We start from the raw sequence: 21,789 nt of genomic DNA, 5'->3' as shown, positions 1-21,789 counted from the left end.
CTGTGTGATATCATTAACACGGGAGCTCTACGTCAATATACTTTTTTACACAGGATAAAAGTCAGCCTTGGAGTAGCTGAAGGACATTGGCTGAGATCCTGAGAGCCAATTAAACTTGGTGCTCTTTAATGCTTTAGTGCTGCAGCAGCTTCTAGTGCCAAATAAAGAAATAATAATAATAATAATTTATTATTTATACCCCACCCACTCTGGACGGCTTCCAGCAAAATATTAAAAATAAAATAAAACAACATTAAAAATAAAATAAAGCTTCCCTAAACAGGGCTGCCTTCAGATGTCTTCTAAAAGTCAGATAGTTGACATTTCCTTGACATCTGATAGGAGGGCATTCCACAGGAAAGCCCTCTGCCTGGTTCCCTGTAACTTCGCTTCTCGCAGAGAGGGAAATGCCAGAAGGCCCTCGGGGCTGGACCTCAGTGTCCGGGCTGAATGATGGGGGTGGAGATGCTTCTTCAGGTATATTGGGCCGTTTAGGGCTTTAAAGGTCAGCACCAACACTTTGAATTGTGCTCAGAAATGTACTGGGAACCAATGTAGGTCTTTCAAGACCGGCATTATGTGGAAGCATTCTCAGTGTGGCAAGTACTCGCTTTGAAGCTTTGGAGCAAAACCTGAATGAAAAAGAAATCAAAAGCATGCATAGACATGAGGCATATGTGCTCCAGATGAATATGAGCAATCCCTGCTAGAAATAACACACATAACATCAATAATGCTGGTTGTATGAAGCCATGTTATATCAGAACATTCATCTACCTAGCCCAATGTTGTCTCCTCTGCCTTGCACCTGCTCTTCAAAGTGTATCTAAATAGATCCGTTAGGTGGGGATGATAGGGAATTTAACACATGCACTCTATGACTCAGGTTGGTGGATAGTTGTGGTGGGAAGGCGTTACTTGATCACACTAGGATGTGAGAGTCCAAAGAGACTCTAAAGAAGAATGAAGGGGATTTAGTAAAAGGTTAACTAGGCGACCATATGACGTTTGGATAAGGACTAGCAGAAGAGATCTCAAAATGAGAGGTTTAGACAGGACTGGATGGGAAAGAAGAAGAGGGGTCGGGGACCGTGGTAACTATTTTATATTTTCTTGTCTAAATTTGGTTTCTGGGAGAAGGGTGCCACACATGCACAAACACTGAAATTTACCGTAACCTACTCATTTCACATGGTAACTATATACAAAGATAACTTCCTGCTCAGGTTTGCATTTTTTAAAAATAAAAAACTTATATAGGTATTCCTGCTAAAACAGATCTGTCTAGGTCAAATCCTTCCTAAGAGGCATGGCACTATCATTATATAAGAAAAATAATTGGGAAGTTGTTTTTTAAGGGTGCGGTTTGAATTATATTTTGTAGGGCAAAGGAGCCTGTAAACAGAGAAGCGTGAAATGCACAAATTAAATAATAAACTTATAAGTCATAGGCATATAATTGAGTTGCCTGTACTCAAAACCACAGCCCCTTTATAATGTTAAACTGCTACACTTGTTCTGACAAACACAGTCCTAACCTACTCACTTTGCGATGCTGTACTAGAAAAAAGGAGCAGGGATCTTGCACTGCTCCATACCGGTTAGTTCAGCTTAGCTTCTTGGCCCTTGGGCCACAATTCTTCCAGTTGCCACACCATGTGGTTTAATGGCTGGAACACCTTCCCCAAGCTGGTATTCTCCAGATTTGGATTACATCTTCCACCAACTCCCAGCCAGCAAGACCAATGGTCAGAGCTTATGGGAGTTGTACTCCAAGACACCTGGAGAGCACTAGATTGTGGGAGGCTGGGGCTAGAGTGCTTAGCTTGAATGTGAGAAATCAAAGTTCAACTCTCCACTCAGCCTATGGAGTCAATGAGTAGCCTTCGGCAAGAGGTGTCTCCCAGCAAAATCCATCTCAAAGGGTTGCTGCGTAAGCAGTTCTTTAATTCCTTAACGGGATGGCAGGATGCAAGTGTAGACCCAGATGAATGTTGTTCTGAAAAATGTGAAGCAGTTTATGTGAAGAGAAGGTCTTCAGATTTAGGATTTAGCTGTTATTTAGGAGACAGAGCAAACCTGGGCCAGTTTTGTAACACATGAAAGAGGGATTTGTCAGCTGCACCTGCATATCCAAGGAAGCACAATATCTTAAGCAACAAATACACCCTAGCACCAGAAAGCCATCTGGAAAAAATTCCGCCTTTCTTTTCGCTTGTTTCTCCAAAGTAAGATTATTGTACACCTCACATGCCCTCAGACAAACCATCTGCCAAAAGATCAACCAAAGGAACAAGGGAGAAGATAAAAGGAAACTGTGAATTACTTGCAAATGTTAAAAGAGTGTGAAAGAGAGAGAAAATATCCCTTGCAACACAAGAGCCCAGCACTGGTGAGGTCTACTAAAAACAAAACAACAGCAACAAACAAAACAAACAAAAGCCATTTTCTTAGGTCACTCTGTCTGAAATGGCAGATGGCTATGTGAAAGCGATAGCATAAAGCAACAAGGTCAGATGCTCTGAGCTGAGCTAAGCGGTTAGCAAAATAAATGTACTCAAGTTCAAGGACTTAATCAGCATGTTGCCTCTAAAGGAAGGACCTTACTCCTTATGTGTTTTCCCCCCCATCTCGTTTCCAAAACAGTAAACAGCTGATCTTTTCCAGCCCATCAAACCTTTAAAACAAAAGTCTCTGGAGACACACCAGCCTTCATGTGGAACAGCCACCCACCCACACAGCAGATAGCAAAAGCAGGCAACAACCCATTTAGAAAGATTGAGGGTAAAGGGTAACAAAGGAATGTTTCGCAATTGCTTTTGAGATGCATTGGCCAGGAATATTCTTTAATGCAGGTGGTGGATCTTTCTTTCTTTTTTCACCCTCACCCCCATTTGAACAGCGGAGGAGCCTCTTCTTTCTGATAACGCTGAAACACCAATCTTCCATTGTAAGTGAGGTTTCTAATAAACATTTGTAAAGGCAGGCCTCCTTCACAAAGGGGGGGAAATGGGCACACGGTGTATAACTGCAGGTTCTCTTTCAATCCCATTTGCAAAACATGAATATTTCAAACTGCCTCCGCTAAAGGTCACCTTTATATTAGCATTCAAAATTAGATGTATGGATCTTGTCAGTCCTTAATTACCTCCCCCATGTTATGATTGTGGATTTGTTACCGCGCTCCACGCTGCAGCAGAACTTGCGGGATGATTAACTTCCGTATCATTAATCTATGAAAATCTACATTGCTTGTCTTAACATGAAGGAAAGAGAGAGAAAGCCATCCGGGATGTGCTGTTCGGCACACTCACCCAAATATGCAGCGCTAGCAAAAGCTTGGCGTTTGGGTGCTGGGAGAACGTGAGGGGAGAGCACCCTTGTCAAGAACCACATTGGACACAGGGAAAAGCATTCTCCATCCTGCTGGTATCGGACCATGTGAACTGCTGCACATAGTCCCTGACTTAAAACACACACAAAACAAAAGCAGTTTGAACTTCATTTATGGCCAGAGTCCACACTTGAGTACTAACAAGGCCCACCCAGATGCTGGCCTGTATGTGACTATTTTTCTGGATTCTATGCAGCTAACACACCCAGCAGTTAGCTAATGCAACAACTGTGAACTAAGGAGACAGGAAACCTGAATTATAATCATCTGGTATTTGTTAAAAGTTTTTCATACATATATATTTACAAGTGTGAATGGCCTATAGTGCTTGAAGATGTCACATCATTCCAGCCACTCCTCACTGCATATCAAAAATAAGCTTGGTCAGCATACATTGCACAGTTCAGAAGAGTGAGTGTTGTCCGAAAAAACCACCCCTTCATGTTCTTTGTTGGTTCCTCTTTCTTGGGGTACCATGTTCTCCACTTCTGGTTTAGCACCACAACACTGGCAATGGGAGCAGCGAGCTGGTTGCCTGCACAAGCCCTTAGGCAGAACTGCACATGCACTGCAATACTGAACAGCAGCAGAAAAAGCTCATAATGTATTCAAAGGTGCGGAAATCCACATATTCCACCCCCCCAATCATCTTTCATAGTGGTTGTTTTCAAAGTAAGTTTCAGGTCCAGGCGGTTGTGAAAAATATGCCTGAAAGTGCTCAGAAGGCCAGAGGAGTCTCTTGATAAATAGGACATTCAGCGGTTGATGGGGGGGGGGGGAGGAGAGAGAGAGAGAGAGAGAGAGAATGAGAACCAGGAGCACAGTTCCTTGCCACAAATAGAAGATGGGAGATTTATACAAAACATGTAAGGAGAAATGCTTCCTGCAAATTTATTGCATTTGCTAAATTTGCAGAATTCATCTCACTCACCTTCCTTTTCTTTTTTATTTGTTCTGAAATAATTTTTGATGAAGAACAGAAAAACCCCCAGAAGATATACAAGAAGTCATTTACTCCAGCTCCTCAAATCCACTCATTTATAAGAACCTCTAGTAGGATTCAGAAAATTGCAAACAATCTCAGGCATTTTCAAATGTGACCTAACCGACTCCAGGTTGACTATAAGAGCAAAATTTTCTATGGATTTTTCACTTCCCACACCTTTGGGCTCAATCCTTGGGACTCCAAGATCCAGCTTTGCTTTCAACCCACAGAAGTCAATACCTTCTTGCCCCACAGCAAGCTCTCAGGACTGATGGGGATATGCCACCCTGAGTCTTGTTCCAGCTTTGATACTGTCAGACATCTTTGTTTTCCTCCCCTCCCAGTCTCTGGAGAAGAAGGCCCATTACATTCAACACACTACTGTCTCTACATCCCCCACAGAGGCATTTCCTATTCCAAATGAGGTGGAACATTGCCAGTCAGAAGCCATTTGCCCTGCCATGGAAACAGCTGCTTTCCCTCCCACCACAAGGTGAGAATAAGGTGGTCCTTTTTTCCTCTTCAGGGCCCAGGAGGCAATTAGCCTAAATTCAGGCCTCCCTACCTTCCTCTCTCAACACCTGTTCTTTATAAATTCTGTCCTGGGTACTTATAATTTCAGATAGCAGTGATCATCCTACAGAAACAATGAGGAAGATAAATAAATTGCCATGTGATATACAAAACAGAAAAATTAAAGTGCCGTTGCAAGAAGAAGAAGAAGAAGAAGGAGTCTATGTCACAGCAATTCCCAAATGGCCTGAAACATCAACAACACCCCACAGCTAATAACTCGTTTGGCTGCTAACATCTGTGCTGTGCAGCTTTCTTAAACAGAAAAACAACACAAATGCCCGGAGACCCAAAGATTACTTCAAAACAGTCGCTTACGGATTACTAATCAAGTTGAGCAGAATAAATGCCCACTTATTTTCAGTGGGTGATGCTCACTTGTTCATCAAGTAGGGCAGGAGTAGAAGCATGAGGGAGAAAGTGTCATCTACAGATCTGGAGGGAACAATTCCACTGCACATTATGGTCTGCTTAGCTTTCCAGCAGGCAGTATCCTTAAACTGCAGACACCCAATTCTTAGCCAATACAATCCGCATTGGTGCAGTGCAGAGTCAGATTGCCCTATCATGACTCAAAACAACGTTCAAGGAGAGAGAGAGATAGATTCTGGTTCTCTTACTCTTCTCCCTTATGCATGCTCCTTTTAACACATGCAATAGCCTTCTCTAAGCTGTGTCATCTGTCATAGGGCTAATTCACAACCTGCTAGTCCCCACCCCCATATGTATGTGAGCACACGGCTGTTGGGGAGGGACTATTTTCACAGCCCAAATAGATAAAGAGGACACCTCTTTCTTTGATGTGATAGACTGCAGTTGCTGGAAACTGCTTTCAATGTGGCATAGGCTGTGGATTTTCCATTATAAAGATATTATTAAACACCTCACTTTATTTCTGTATATCCACACTCCAAACTAACCTGGATTGTGGCCCTTACCTCTATAAAACCCTTAGGCTAGAATTCAATGTCCCACTAAGATTAATGTTCTCTCAGCTTGCCAGACAGAATGATCCCCCCTCTCCTTGCATGCCCCCAAGCCAGTGTTAGAAATTAGTCAGGCGCCAGGTGCGTTTTGCCACTGGTGTGGGTCCAACTGCAACTACATGGGGATTTCTGGGCGCCAATTGTGGTGATTGTAACCTAGATTTAAAGTGCCATTTGGTAACTAGCTTATATATCTGAGTTTCTAACACTGCCCCCAGCCAACTTCAGGGGGTAAGGAGGAAGGAGATAGGGTAAGGACCCATTGTGCAAGTGGGAAGTCCTTTTGTAGGGTTTCAGCTGATGGGGCTTGAAAGGTGAATCCCTTAGTTCTTCTTAGGCAAACACTAAAAGCAGCATCACTATGATTAGCTAATCAAAAAAGCACATTCCAATGTGGCCATGACCTATTTTGCTTCTAATATTATTAGCCAACAGCTCTGTATTAGAAATGGGGAACGTTTCTGATTCTATTCAAAGATCTGCTTCAGGAAGAACATCCACCTGCTGAACTGTTCAGATCTTAAGCAGCCCTGAGGTATCTTTGCATTGCAGAATTAGTCATTTTTGAATTGCATGTAAAGATTTAAAGGAGCCTGCAACCAAAACATACAGCTAAAATAGATTTCCCACATCAATGACATAATTATCACTACGTCGAGGTTACTTGATTGGGTAAGAAAATGTCATATCCTTGGGATAACTTATGCACTTCCCTCAAACACAGTGAAATGTTACAGTTATCAAAATATATACAGAAAGAAGATTATGTCCATCAGGAGCAAAAGACTCTGGTAAGCCACTGTCTGATTTCCAGTCCCTGCCTCCTAATGCTACTCTCTTAATTGCTTCTGCTGCCCAGAACTTCTATTCAGACCTCATTTGCATGGCACACTTAGCCAAACTGTGGCTTACTGTGAACTCCCCACTATCTGCTGCTGAACTACTGGAACCTAAGGAGAACCCAGGCCCATGGCTTGCTTCACCCAAACAAACCATGAGTCGTAAGCAAATAACAAATCTTGGTTGTAAACTCATGATTTGTTTAGAGTGAGACAATATACAAGCCTGGATTTGGCGAAGACAAACCGTGGCTTACCGCCCAGTAAGGGCCATGTTAGATGGCTGGCTCACTTGGTAGAGCATGATACACTTAATTCAAGGTCATGGCACTGAGCCCCATGTTAGCCCAAGACATCCCTGTATTGCAGAGGATTGGACTAGATGGCCTTAGTAGTCCCTTCCCAATTCTACATTTCTATGATTTCACTGCTGAATCCTAATGACTTTACAACACTTCATTCTCAAACCATTCACAAGGCAAAAAAAGAGGAACCTATTTCTATTTCAGGGTTTCCCAAACATGGTCATCCAGCTGGTTTGGGACTACAATTCCCATCACCCCTCACCACTGATCCTGCTAGCTAGGAATGATGGGAATTGTAGTCCGAAAAACAACTGGAGACCCGAGTTTGGGAAACCCTATTCTATTTATAATGTAATTCATTCAAAACATACTACTGCTGCATTGCTCCCTTCCCAAACAAAATCTACAGAAGCACCACTGACATGAGGGGGGAAACTGCACAACAGCAGACTGCAGTAAAACAGCCCACTCTAGTTATTGTTGAGATTTTTCCCAAAAAAAGAAGTGACTTTAGCTATCCTGATTGTTAGGTTAATGCACAGTCTGCTATATAAGTAATGCACAGTCTACTGTGTAAATAAAAATCACTATTTTTAGTTTTTATTTAGTACAGCCTTAATTATTTAACTTTAGCTTTGCTTTGTTTTTACCTTAAAATGTCCAACTGTATAATCAGCAACAGTTGTACAGGATCCATTTAGAAAAAGATGTTAAGGGACATGTGGCTAATGAGTATATTTTTACAACAATTTCAGTTCAACCTTTTAACATGCGCAAGGTGGAAAACCATGTGTATGTTCTGAACCACAAAACACACTGTCCCAAGCACATCCAGCGCCAATAAGGACAAGTGATGGGAAGTTTAATTCTTTATTGGCAGAGCCTCACTAACAACAGCTCCAAAGGTGCAAGAGATGCAGACACCACTTCTGATAATTAGCTTCTAGGCATCTACCTCCTTCAGAATTGTGCTCAGACCTGGACAGGTGGAGCAACACAATGTGACCACACCCCTTTGCAGCCCACTTAGACCCCTTGTCTGAAACAGAGCGTGCAAACAACCAGCAAGCTAGGAAGAGATAACTGTCTTACGCCGTTATCAGACCAGTGGTCCATCTAGCTTAGCATTATCTCTACTAAATGGTATGATGCTAGACCACAGAACATTCCATATTTCCATTCAAGAATGTTGTGCTTGACAGAGGAGACTCAGGAGATCAAGGTTTTCTTCTTGTGCGTTTGACATCCTTCTTTGATCTTGAGCCGAATGCCTACATGTGTGTCCAATACTTCTGCTCCTTCAGTTTCACTAGGCCTACCCTTACTAAAATGCTTTAAAAGAGCCCTCCTGAAGCTGCTGTTCTCCAGATGTTGCTGGACTCCAACTCCCATCTCAACCAACTAGGCAGCACGGCCAATGGTCAGGGATTATGGGCATTGGGGTTCAACAACATAAGGTGGAAACCAGGTTGTGAAAGGCTACTGTGAAAGGATAATCAAAGTGGTGTGGGCACAGCTGATCAGTTCCAATAATTTTATTAACTATGCACACAAGAGAGTTAATTTGGATGACCTGCCAAGGCTTCTCAGTGCTAGGGGAGGCACATGCAAAGAGAAAGAACAAGAAAGGATATGTCCCCATTTTTATTGATGAAAATAAATGGGGGGAGAAGATTTCATTTCACACACTCCCCAATGCCATTTTATACTCAGGACACAGGTTAGTTCCTACCACCATCGCATCTCAAAGTACCCAAGATTTAGTTACAAATGTGTTGTCGGTAATGAACAATTATCCCCAGCACTAGGCAATTCACACTCAAAAGAGAGCCTGTGGGCACTTATTGACTGGCTTCATTGTGTAAATGACCATAAATCCAACCCAAACAACATTATTAACTTTTAACATCAATTTGTGCTGGGGCTTCAGCCTAAGTGGAGATTCTCCTACAAATTAGAAGCAATTTTTCTTGACTGTGCCTCCCCCATTACCACTTGAAAGCACCTCCACTGGTGTAAAGTTTGCACTGTGCAGTGCTGGCTGAGGGAAGCAGAAAGCCAGTGTCAAGGGAGAAAGTGCAAATAGTTCAGGGATTAGGAATACCTCCTTCAGCATGCTTGGGCAAAAACAACAACAAGGAACGGGGAGGGGGAGAGACTCATCTACTACAAAGAACTCCATCCTACCTTATATTAGCTGCAAAGGTAGGTCAAAAAGTGTCATCGCTAGAACAAGGAGAAAAACTGGAAACATATGTATTATCCTGACAGTAATGAAAAATCAAATGCAATTCAATTTAATCACATGAAATGGTGCATCCTCTGTTTTGAAGCAATCGTGCCTTGATTTGAAGCAAGCACCAATGGACCTCTTCTCAATGTAGAAATGAGAGCGGACAGCAATTCGCCTTATTTGCAGGTCTTTGGGACAAAGGCAGCCTCCATCCCACTGCAATCAATATGGTCTGGTGCCAATGCATCTCTGTCCCCCCACATCACATAGCTGCTATGGGCTGGAACCTGGGGCCGCCATGCATGCTCTGCTATGGACCTATTAACCTCTACCTAGCTGTTGCAATAACAAGCACAGATCAGCTGCTAAACTTGCATATAGCTCCCTCCGCAATACAGTCTCACCCCCCCAAAAAAATCCTACTTGCAAACAGTGATCATTAAAACATTTGGATGGGTTAGCAAACTGCATACGTAAACCACTTTTTTAAAAAGGTGAGGGAGGGGGAGAAACAGCGATGAACATTTGTGCCTACATTAATAAGGAAACTCAATCAGCCCCAGCAGTTTTTGTTATTGAATGGTAACAGATTGTAGCCACTAGCAGAACTGGAGGAGTGAGAAAATTCTGAAGGAAAAAACAAAAACAAAGATGGTTGAGGCCAAGCCTGATTTTACTATGAAGTGTGCAGCTTCGCCTCCAAATTTCCTTTAATGTCCGCTGGATATCAACTCTCCCAAAAGAAAAAAAGAAAATTCACCCTCACCCACACAACGCTACCAAAGAAGGCACCCGCACACCGCAACTGTAGACAGAGCAGGAATGGCCTTTTTCAGAGAGGTTACAGCTGAGAAGGGAAAATATAAACTTCCCCACCCTGTGTATTGTGAACCCTTCAAAAAAGAAAGAAAGAAATCAGATTCCCCCACCTCCCTGGGCACCCTTTAGAAGTTCCAGTGGTGTCCAAACTTTTTTCAAAGAGGGCCAGAAGTGAAGGGCCATGGAGGCCAACCAAAGGGCCAACCAAAGTTGTAGAGCTTTTTTTAGGAGTTTACCCCAGGAAATAAACTGCCACAGGGGCTGGATTAAACCAACTGGCGGGCTGGATTAGGCCCCCAAAACAGACTTTGGACATGCCTGAAAGGAAGTCAGGAAGCACATCTGCATGCTATGCAGTTAGGATAATGTGTAGGTTGGCCCCTCAGCAGGAAGAGGAATTCCATGGAGAAACCTGAGAATTATGCCATTTATTTTAGAATCAGATATGTTCCTAGTCCTCATGGACGGAAAATCTGGGTGGCTGTGTTTATTTATGTATGTATTTATTAATCAATTTATATCCTTCTAAAGGAGGACGAAGGATACAGAAACTACCGTCTTTGAAGATTCACTAGACTAGAGCTAAACACAACCCACAATATTTTTCTCAACTTCTTGACCTAAAACGTAACACACAGTATGTGGATTCAACCACATACTTCATTTTTTAAAAATTAAACGTGCATTTATTTATTACCTTTATCTACCACCTTTCTGCCAAGCTGCCCAAGGTAGCTTACAGTTTTAAAGCACTACAATAAATTATAAAACATGCAAAGTCATAAAGTTTAAAAGGTTATAAATTAACCACATGGCTTCTCAAAGGATGTAGAGCCTTCAAAGTATAGTAAAACAATTTAAGTAGTGTTAAATATTAACAGCATTGATGCAGAATGGCATATGTTCATTTTAAAAAAAACCCAGCTTGTACGTTTTGCTGTTCTTGAAATATTTATTTCAGGGTACTGATTCAGGATTTCACATGATTGGGGGGAAGGATGCACAAATAGCTTTCAATGGTTCCAAGTTAAATAAGTGCGTATCAACAAATACAAATTAAAAAATAATTCCAGCGTGTTTTAAATTTCAGTGGGTGACATGGATGGTTACTTATATTTGGAGCAGAGATACTTCAGCGAGTCTGCTCTGAATATCACCTGATGTGCGAGAACTACCTGCAAGGCTTTGCCCGAAAGGACACAGTATTTTGCGGGAAATTGCTTTAGCTTCTAAAGTCCTACAATGTAAAGTCAAACTTTACATCAAAATGGAAGGTGAAGAATAATACCTCAATTAAAAATAACTAAATAAAGAACAGAAGGGCTTCCAATTTGATTGGAATCACAGGAGAACGAAAGGTCTGTTTCATTCTTTCCCTTCCGACCACCAGGAACACATATATACCCCAGTTATAATTCTACCTATTAATGAAATATGTCTTTCCCACGCTTAGGCCCTTGTGGTTCAGCCTGAGCTGCAGTATCTGAATGAAATAACTGGTCCTCAAAATCAGAAGGCTGTAGTTTTATTCCAGGGTTCTGCCAAAACACATACATTCCAAAAGAAATGATTTTGTGACGTATGGATTAATCTTTCCTAGCATTGGCATCATAAAGTCATCCTTTGCATCGGGGTCTTTTTATTAAAAAAATCTAGCGTATTACTTTCTTCTAGGCTACTGCGAGCTTACTGAAGGCAGAAGCAAATGACACATGCAGCTTGACAGAATGGGTTCATACCTTCATCAGTAAAGTCCCAATAAATTAAGCCAATTATCTGGTATGGAAATATGCTACCAAAATATTCATATACACACACACAACATCTTATGTATTTGAACATTATTTCGGTGCTTCATGCATATATTACCAAGTCATTTACAGCTGTGGTCCACAAGCAAACACAAAGTTCTGCAGTTTTTATTTCAGGTGCTGTAAAAATCAGAAATAGACCATGTGGTGCCTTCTGGATGTTTGATGATAGAATCATAGAACTGTAAGAGTTGGAAGGATGTCTCCTGAGGATCATCTAGCCCTGCAATGCAAGAATATGCAGTTCCCTCACACGGGGTTTGAACCTGCAACCTTGGCATTATCAGCACCACACTCTAACCAAGTGAGCTATGCAGGTTGTTGAACTATGGCTCTTATCAAGCATAGCCTATGAGTCAGGGATGATGGAAACTGGAGTCCCAACAATGGGGGCAGGGGGAAACACCACATTGGTTATCCCTACAAATGTCCATGAGAATTAGGGTAAGAAGCTTATTGATGCAAGGTTTAGAGCACTGCCTAGAGAAATTAGGACTGTTTCATTTTCCTAAAATAAATTAGAAAATACTGTTGGAAGGCAAAAGGCTGTGTGTGTGTTGTTTGCTTTGGATCTCCTTAGCATGAGGGGCTCACCTCAATGGATGGAACTGATATGACTTGTGGATTCAGAAGACCATTGCTGGCAAGGCCAGGTCCCATAAGCTAGCAAGGCTGCAGATAACCAAGAAGCAGAGGTGCTGAGCCAAGCTGGGGTTTGTAGGGCAGAAAGGAGGCAAGTCCAACAACACTGTTCTTGTAAATTGGGGTGGGGGACCTGTAACACTCTGGGTGTCACTGGGGTACAACTCCCATCACCCCTGACTATTGGCGATACTGCCTGGGGCTGGTGGGAATGTAAGTCCAACAGCTTCCCCCCACCCCCATCCTGCTCTAGAGGAAGGACAGTCCAGGAACAGGTCAGGAAACAAACCAGGTGGCACATATGGCCTTAATGGATAGCTCAGTTGGTAGAGCATGAGGCTTTAAGGCTTTGGGGTTTAAGCCCTACATTGGGCGAAAGATTCCTGCATGGCAGGGAGTTGAACAAGATGACCCTTGTGGCCCCCCCTTTCAACTCTACAATTCTATGGTCTGTTGTAACAGTGCTCTCCTGCTTCCTGAAGCTACTGTGGCAAGGCTATGGAACACCAGCAGATGCAGTTGATGGCTTGCAATTCTGGTAGGTTGGCAATTACAAGCGGTAGTCCAGCATCAGCACCTGGGACAGCACACTGTGGGAGCTGGGAAGCAAGACTTAGTCTTAGGCCAGCCTTTCTCAACCTGTGGGTCCCCAGATGTTGTTGAGCTCAGGGATGATGGGAGTTGTAGTCCAACAACATCTGGGGACCCACAGGTTGAGAACTGCTGCCTTAGGCACACACACCCTCCCAAATTGGGCTTAGATCAAGTTGCCTGGGTTATCACTTCTTTCCTAGCCTGAATCCTACTGAGAACGTGTGGGAAGGTGCAGGTTTTGCACCCAACTCCCTGGAGTAAAGCAGTCCCTCTTCCTAACACACCTAACACACCACATCAACAACCACCATGATGGTGTAAACTGTTGGAAAGGAGGCAATGGAGCAGCCTACAAGCAAACAGGGGGCTGCCTTGTGGCTCCCCTGAACATGTTGCCCAGACGGAAAGAGAGCAAAAGATGAAATGGGTAAAAAAATACCCATAGGCCAATATGTGGAGGCTGTGGATCCCACTTTCCTTTTCAACCATCAGCTAACTTGTTTCCTGCTCCTTTCTGAAGCTAAGCACAACATGAGCTTTACCATCCTAGTTGGGGTTTTGTCTTTTTTTGGTAAGTGGTGGACGCACACATCATAAACTACAAAATAACAATAAAAACGTGCTGTTCTACATCCTCTTAAACCACACACAGAGTAAATCATTTGCACACAGCTAAAGGGTAAAGGGATGTTTCGTGTTAGAATGACCACAAAAACATGAGCCAATGATCAAATCATGTCAGCGGCAGCTCATCAGGAAGCAATCCCTTCTGCAGCCTCCGCCATGGCAGCTCTGCTTCTGACCATGTGTCCTCCATAAACATGAAATGCTATCAAAGACTCAGAAAAAAGACCATCCTGCTGGAAGCACTGCGGCTTCACTCTTTCCTCCTTTGGGGAAGGGCTCATGCCTCATTGGAAGGGGATGACGCTTCGCATTCAAAAAGTCCCATCCTTAATCCATGTCATCTCCAAGTATGGCTGGGAGAGACCCCTGCTTGAAAAAGCCTACAGAGTTGCTACAAGTCAGTGCGGACAGTTCAGAGCAAGATAAACCAATGGTCTGACTCAATACAAGATGGCTACAAGCTTTATCGTTTGGGGACCGAGACATAACTTTCTTTGTGCACACACACCAGAGAGAGTGAGGGCTAATTCAGACATTCCTTTTCCCCCAACTCTCAGCTTGAAAATGTAAACAGGGGATGGAGGATACACAGTACATGAAACCCAGAATGTCCTATGATGCTTGGGGATTCTGGCTCCACATATGATTGAGAATTGCCCATGTGCAATTTGCAGTATTACACATGGAAGGGCATGCAGCCAGACCTTTGACAGCATGCATGAACTGGGTGTTTCCACACACACACCATAACCATGCCTGCTTCATAGTTTTAACACTCAAGTATGGAAAACTGGAAGTCTAAGCAATCCTTAGTTAAAACATTTCATACTGAAATCAATGTGACTTACATGCTTAACAGCATTCTTCAGTGTATCACTGATTGTGCCTAATGTCTCAGAAAGGAAGGCGAAATTGACCCTCCAACCTGTACAGTTGGTAGGCATTACTTAACTTTATGAGCTGCATGTAACACATGCCTGATGCAAAGCCACCACTTTTCGTATATTTATTTCTGACGCACAGGACATGTTGTAATCTATGAGGACAAACCACACTGTTAAGTGTACAGACCTCACCGATTTCAATGAGATACAGTCTGGCCAAGACTTTGCTCAACCCAGATGCAGACTAAACATATCTCATTGCACATTCCTTAGGTGTATCAGCCCTATTCAGGCATGCAGGATCTCAAAACCTAAAACTTCATTTGGGATGAACACATGTGAGATTAAAGTGGTGAGCAGAGAGGAACAAAAGACAGAACCCTGCCCCCAACATCCCAGCATGCAGGGGTGGCTGCTGCCCATTGGGACTGGTAGGGAGGATGACAGGGAGACCGACAGGAGGTGAAGCCAAAGTCAATGACAGGCAAAGCCATCTGATACTAGTTTCGTCCCCATACTTCTCCTCCCTGCAGAGTTCTATAAGGGCAACACTGAGTCTTAGGAAGGGGATGCTGGCATGCAGTGCCACCCCCTGGATTCGTTGTTAGTCTAGAAGACGGGCAGAGAGGGGCTGATTGAGGGGAGACCAAGGTTAATGGGGCAGTGCCCCATTTGCCCTAACAGACCAGCATGTACAGCGTCCTTTCCCGCACCCAGTTGGGGAGAACATGCCTAGACGCCTCCCCATTCTGCTTAAGAATTCTGCTTAACCCCCATTCTCTACCTTCAGACCATCTCACTCAACATGCAAGGATCATAAGAGGACCTGACTCAAAAGTGACACTGGGAAGGGGGCTCACATGTGTGCCCCTCCCCACCACACGTCTACATGCATTTGTCCAAATGCATGAACAGGTCTGCTGTATTCAGCGATTAATTTCTAAAATGATATGTCAGGTTTCAAGGCTCACACATGCCTGGAAGGCACACTCTCTGAAATAGAAGCTCTCGTTCTAGATGCCTGGAGCTAGCTGAGGACATTTGGTGGTGATGAAATAGCACTCTGCAGATTCTCTTCTTGCTATGACTTTCCATGATCTAGGGGTGAAGACATGTTCCAAAGCTAAGCCCCTCATGAAATCTGGCTGAAATGAAGTCCCACATGCACTCCTTGGTTTAATAGTCACTCTTGAGGATGGCAATACGCAGATGCCCAATATCAAAACATATTAAAAAGAAGTCTTAATATGGCTAAGAGGATAAAATAACCAGATCAAAAGAGCTCATCAAAGTAAAACTAGTGTACAAAAGCTGGCCAAATTAAACATTTGGAATTTGACAATAAAAATAACTCAATAATTTAAAAGAACAAAACAAAAAGAACAGAACAGAACTGGGATAGACCTCAGCTACCAATTTGCACCCATTTGTCAAATGAAATAAAGATTTTGGAGCAGTTGGCATCTTCCACTGGCTGCTTAGAAATTCTGTAACGATAAAAAGAAGAAAGCAGGATTGTGCTGCTGCTACTTTCTGGCTTCAAACACATCTTAAATGAGCCAGAAACAAAGAGGCATTCTGCAGGCGTCATTAACAGGGGAATATGCAGGCAACATCTCTTGAGAAAGGGTGCATTAATGCTCACTCCGAGATACAAATATGGAAAGCGAAAGATCAACGCAAGTTGGATTGGTGAATCTGGGGTAGTACTATCATTGGCGTTCACTTTAGGTCCTCCAGCCTTTCTTGCCAACACAACCAGAGCTTTGACATTTCAATCATAACACGAATGAATTAAGCTGCTGGATGGCTTCATGGTTATTCAACATTCTAAAGCTCACCCACAAAGCTGACATTGTCTAAGGAGAGTTCTGCTGGGAAAATCCAGATCAACCCAACCATTTTAGCAAGGGAATGCGCTTCTTAATTCATGTTAACAGGCCAACCAACAAGCTGGCAACAGTGGCATTTGACTTTCACACTGAACTTCTGTCCTATCCCCACCACCTCAGTCCCTGTGAATCTATTTCCTTGGGATGCAACACATGTAAATGCTGTCCTGGTTTGTCTGTATTGGTTTGTCGATGTCCATGTGGAGCAGGAGTTGCACCGGACAAGCAGAAGCCCTCAGATCAAGAGGTGGGCTAGAGTCCTTGTGCTGGGTCAAACCAAAGGCCAGAATCCTGTTCACACAGTGGCCAATCACACAGACTGATTACACAATGCTTCTATTCAATAACAAGACCTAGCTCTAGATATATGCACCATGTGAAACCAATGTGTCCCAAGCATAGCTGTCAACCGTCCCTTATTTGGCGGGAAAGTCCCTTATCCCAGCGCCATGTCCCGCTGCTGTCCCTTATTGATGATGTCCCTTAAATTTCCCGGGTTTCAAAGGAAGCAGCTATTCTCCCTCCCTCCCTGCCGACCAGGGAGGAGGGAGGCTCCAACTGTATTGCTTGGCTGCATTGCTCACCGAATAAGGAGTCTAAGAATGACTGGGGGGTAGAGCTTGCATGCTTTGTGCCGATCAAATCGGCCACGTTGCCTGGGGACTCGCCTTTGCTGAGCGCTTCCCAGCGGAGAGGTGACGCTGGTTTTCCTTGCTGCATCCCCTTTGCTGGGTTGCTGCGCTGTGGGAACCACCGCTTGAGGCTTCGTTTGGCTGCTGGTTGACTAAAATCCCTTATTTTGGCTGCTGATCCCTTGTTTTTGAGGCTGCTGGTCCCTTATTTTCAAATCTGTAAGTTGACAGCTATGGTCCCAAGACACAAACATGGAGGTCTCTTGCACAGGACAGCAATGCTATGGAATGTGTGCGCATAGATCAGTTCCTACTGCCAATCATCACTTGCACAGATTCTGTAGCATCACCTCGCTGGAGATGCCCCAGGTAGAATGAAGGAGGATTATGTGTTATCAGCAAGGTGGTTGCAAGAGGTGCGGGTTAGAGAAATGAAGCTCGGGGAAGGAAGCTGATGAACAGTTTTGGTGTATCAGTGCTTCCACAAACAGGCTTATTCACGTGATGATCTGAGTGAGTCTAATCAGAAATAGTCAAAACATGTATCAGCTTTAATTGGAGAATCCACTGCCCTCCCCCATGAATTTCACCACAGAAAATACAGTTGTATTGTTTCAGCACCGCATTCACTACTGATTTTATGATATGGTGATGAATTTCTGCACTCACCATAAATACTGCATTCTTGCCAACCTCTATGTGTGTGTTTGCACCATGATGTGTGAACACTATTGTGAAATTTATTCAGCCATAAGTAGCTTCATCTCATATTGTTCAAAACAACTGGAGCCCTACCACTAACTCCCTGGAGTTTTCTCTTTGAAAACATCTCTACCTACATTCAACCAAAACAGGTGCAATTCCAGTGTAGGGTCAGCTCCCCTTGCACTTAAATCAGCCCCAGATATACAAAGTCAAACTGCATTTTTTTTTTAAAGTCCTCAGTATTTCCAAAAGTGGGAAATGGATACAGGATACTTCTTCCCACACCCTCCTCCAGTCCTCCTTCCGCTGTGCTACATAGTGCTGGAGGGCTGGGCATTTTGTAACTATATATCAAGAGGGAGAATGCAGTTCTACAAGCAGGAAAGGGAGAAATGTGCTCTTTTCCCTTTCCTTGCATAGGTGGAGGCAATGTGCCTCTGAACACTAGTTGCAGGAGAACACAAGTGTGGAGAGTGCTCTTGAACTCAACTCATGCTTGTGGGCTTCCCACAGGCGTCTAGATGGCCACTGTGAGAACAGGATACAGTGGTACCTCAGGTTAAGTACTTAACTCGTTCCGGAGGTCCGTACTTAACCTGAAACTGTTCTTAACCTGAAGCACCACTTTAGCTAATGGGGCCTCCTACTGCCGCCACGCCACCGGAGCCCAATTTCTGTTCTCATCCTGAAGCAAAGTTCTTAACCTGAAGTACTATTTCTGGGTTAGCAGAGTCTTTAACCTGAAGCGTATGTAACCTGAAGCGTATGTAACCTGAGGTACCACTGTACTAGACTAAATTGTCTGTTTGGCCCCACCTGCCTTTAAAGAAGCTACACACCACTTTAAACAGCCACTGCTTCTCCCAAAGAATCCTGCGAAATGTTGTTTAGAAGTTGTTAAAATACGACTATTCATCTCACAGAGCTACATCTCCCAGAGTTCCCTGGAAAGAGGATCATGAAACCATTCTAGTAACTAACTCTCCAGGGAAAATAGGGGTGACCTAACAACTCTCAGCACCCTTAAACTACAGTTCCCAGATTCAGGGGGGCCATAGCTGTTTAAAGCGGTATCATAGTGCTTTAAATAGTGTGAATGTGGCCCACAATTGACACTGCGAATTTGCCCAGGTCTTTCCTTAAGACCCTTTCGGTCTAGGCTTAACAACAACAACAACAACAACAACAATAATAATAATAATTTATTATTTGTACCCCGCCCATCTGGCTGGGTCTCCCCAGCCACTCTGGGCAGCTTCCAACAAAGATTAAAAATACATTAAAATGTCACACATTAAAAACTTCCCTAAAGAGGGCTGCCGTCAGATGTCTTCAACTCTCAGCAGCACTGCGTACCTCCTGAAAGCTCACAGTTTCTATGTCAGCCAGTTGTGATCATTATTATTATTAAATTAGCATTTTTAAAATTTCTAATATTTTATTTATACCTTGGGAGTATGAAATAGATCAGTTTTGTTTTTGGGTGGCCCTGTTTCACTTCCTAATGATGGACAAGCGCTCAGTCACCCAAGTTCACTATATCAGAAGGAATAATGCTATCGGGATGATCTAGATTTACAAAGGCATGAGTAACATTGATGAGGCAGGCAAAAACTACACAGCTGGAGAGATGTGTAAGTGGAAAAGTGTTCTAGATCACATATCACAACGACTTTCTTCAGCACTCAGGAATTAATAAGCGAAGCCACTTCTGCATCAAGGCTTATATGATCTTCTAGTACAGGGTCAGCAACGTGCGGCCCATGGGCCAGATCCGGCCCACAGAGACCGTTTTACCAGCCCACGAGCCACCCGCTTGGCAAGTCCCCCGCGCGCTGTGCTAAACGGACACAGTGTGGCGTGGGGACTCGTCAAGCGGTGCCGGAAATCACATCTGTGCATGCTCAGATACCAGAACTTGCTTCTGCACATGCCCAGATGCCAAAAAGTGTTTACCGGCGCCGCGGACATGTGCAGACATGATTTCCAGCGTCACGCTGCGCTGGTCCAGCCCACGGACGGTCTCCATGGCCAGTAAGCCTTGCCGACCCCTTTCTAGTACAAGAATAGATAGAGGTGGTAGGAAAGTGTGTGTTTGAAGGGGGAAGATTACTTTTCAAGCAGGTCAAAGCACCTGACATAACTGAAATGATCTCACCACTGCTCCCCCTGAAAAAAATAATTACTTCTCTTGCATGTTTAATTGCCACCTTTTTAAAAAAAGTGTTTTATTACTTAAGGCTCCATCTAGCAGGATGCAGTTGCAAAAGTAAGAGTGGTACAAGTACAGACAAAAAGAAAATGTATTCCTGTCTGCTTCCTTTGAGCCACATCATTGCTTCTGGCTGGATGTGAACTCAGATTTCACACACCCAAGTCACTGCTACAGTGGCTGAGTTCCAGCATAAATTATGCCAAAGGTAAAGAAACAAGAATGATGATGAGGATGATGATAGCAAAGCACGTGCTTCCTGAACCCTCTGCAAACTTCCACAGCGCTTGAAAGGAGAAATCCTCACTTCTTTAAAATGTGCAAACTTACTCCCAAAGCAATTTAAGAGAACTTTCAGGGTTACTTCAAGACTATGAGCACTTCCTCCTTTTAATCACTGTATGCACAATCACTTTTGACTGATAGCTGCTGAATTGCTAAATATTCATGGGCATAGCGTGCAGAATTTTAGTTTTGCGAAGTCAAATCCACAGACAGAAACCAGCACTGAAAAGTTGATTGCCTTGCTTCTGTATGAAATACCAATCTCTGCTTCAGCACTTAAGGGAAGGGAAATGCTGCTTAGAAACCATTATGCCAAACACAGGTTTAAAATAATAATAATAATAATGTAAAGGTCAGAATTCTACACGTTTACCTAGCACCATCAATTCATAATTCTGAGAAAAAGATCACCCTCCAGCTCCTTTACAGTGCATAAAGTGGAATTAAAAGTCCCAAAGCCAGTATGAAGCAAAAGAGAGGAGGGGGGCGCACCCTCTTCATCTCACGGAAAAGGTTTGCAACTTGCCGTGGAAACTCAGCTGCCGTGAGGCGGCTTCTATTAAACCATTAAGAGAAATAAAAGGCAAAGGACGGGCCAAGACTTAATCGCTCCCAGCGCCCCATGGGCTTAAGTAAAAGTTGCGACCTTGACGCACGTTTCCTCGCGAATCAATTTAGCCGAAATCAATGGGACTTCACTTCCCACCGAAAGTGCATTTTATCAGATCCGGGTGCAAAAGCCCCCCAGCTGCGGGAAACGACATGTTTTCTCCGATTTCACAGCCAAACAAGCAGCCCACAGCAACAAAACGTGCCGGTTTTCCCAACTTTGACCGGGAAAGGACGGCCTTTCCCCCTCTCCAGGTTTCCCGACTCGTTCTCTCCCTCTCCCCAACCTCCCCTTGCAAACGAGACGAGGAACCTTTCTTTAGGTGCAGAAGCAGCAGCAACTGCGAATGGCCGCCTGCTGCACCGCAATAACTTTCGCTCTCTCCGGGATCACACAGTTAGCAAAAGCAGACCGGGGGTCGCATCTTCCCCTTCACCGGGGAAGGAGCAGGAGGGGGAGGCGAAGAACGATCGCTCGCCGCTTTGAGGAACGGGGAAGGCCGGGCGTGCGAGCCAGCGAAGCCCATTCACTTCTTTCTTTCTCCTCCCTCCTCCTCCTCTTCACGCCCCCTCACTCTCTCCCTCACTCGCCCGCAGAGCCGCTCCGCCTGCCGCCCCTTGCCCCGCTCCCCCTTTCCAAACAATGGATCAGCTGCTCCACAGGCACTTGGGCGCCCACCGCCCAACTCCGAGCGACCCATTTCCCCCCTCGAGGGGGGGGGTGCGTGCGTGTGGAGAAGAGAAGCGCAGTTGAGCCATCTC

At 44.0% G+C, this 21,789-nt stretch overlaps 1 protein-coding gene across 7 annotated transcripts in view; it reads right to left on the bottom strand.

Annotated features, from left to right (window-relative positions):
• The window catches only part of FMNL2 (formin like 2), a 190,876-nt gene that overhangs the window by 168,227 nt on the left and 860 nt on the right, over positions 1-21,789 (bottom strand). The gene's annotated exons all lie outside the window — the stretch shown is intronic.

The sequence above is a fragment of the Podarcis pityusensis genome (genome assembly GCF_964106645.2).
Source record: "Podarcis pityusensis genome assembly, chromosome: 1".
In the NCBI taxonomy this organism is placed as follows: domain Eukaryota; kingdom Metazoa; phylum Chordata; class Lepidosauria; order Squamata; family Lacertidae; genus Podarcis; species Podarcis pityusensis.
Note: the sequence above shows the minus strand (reverse complement) of the source record. Positions and strands in the feature narration are given on the sequence as shown.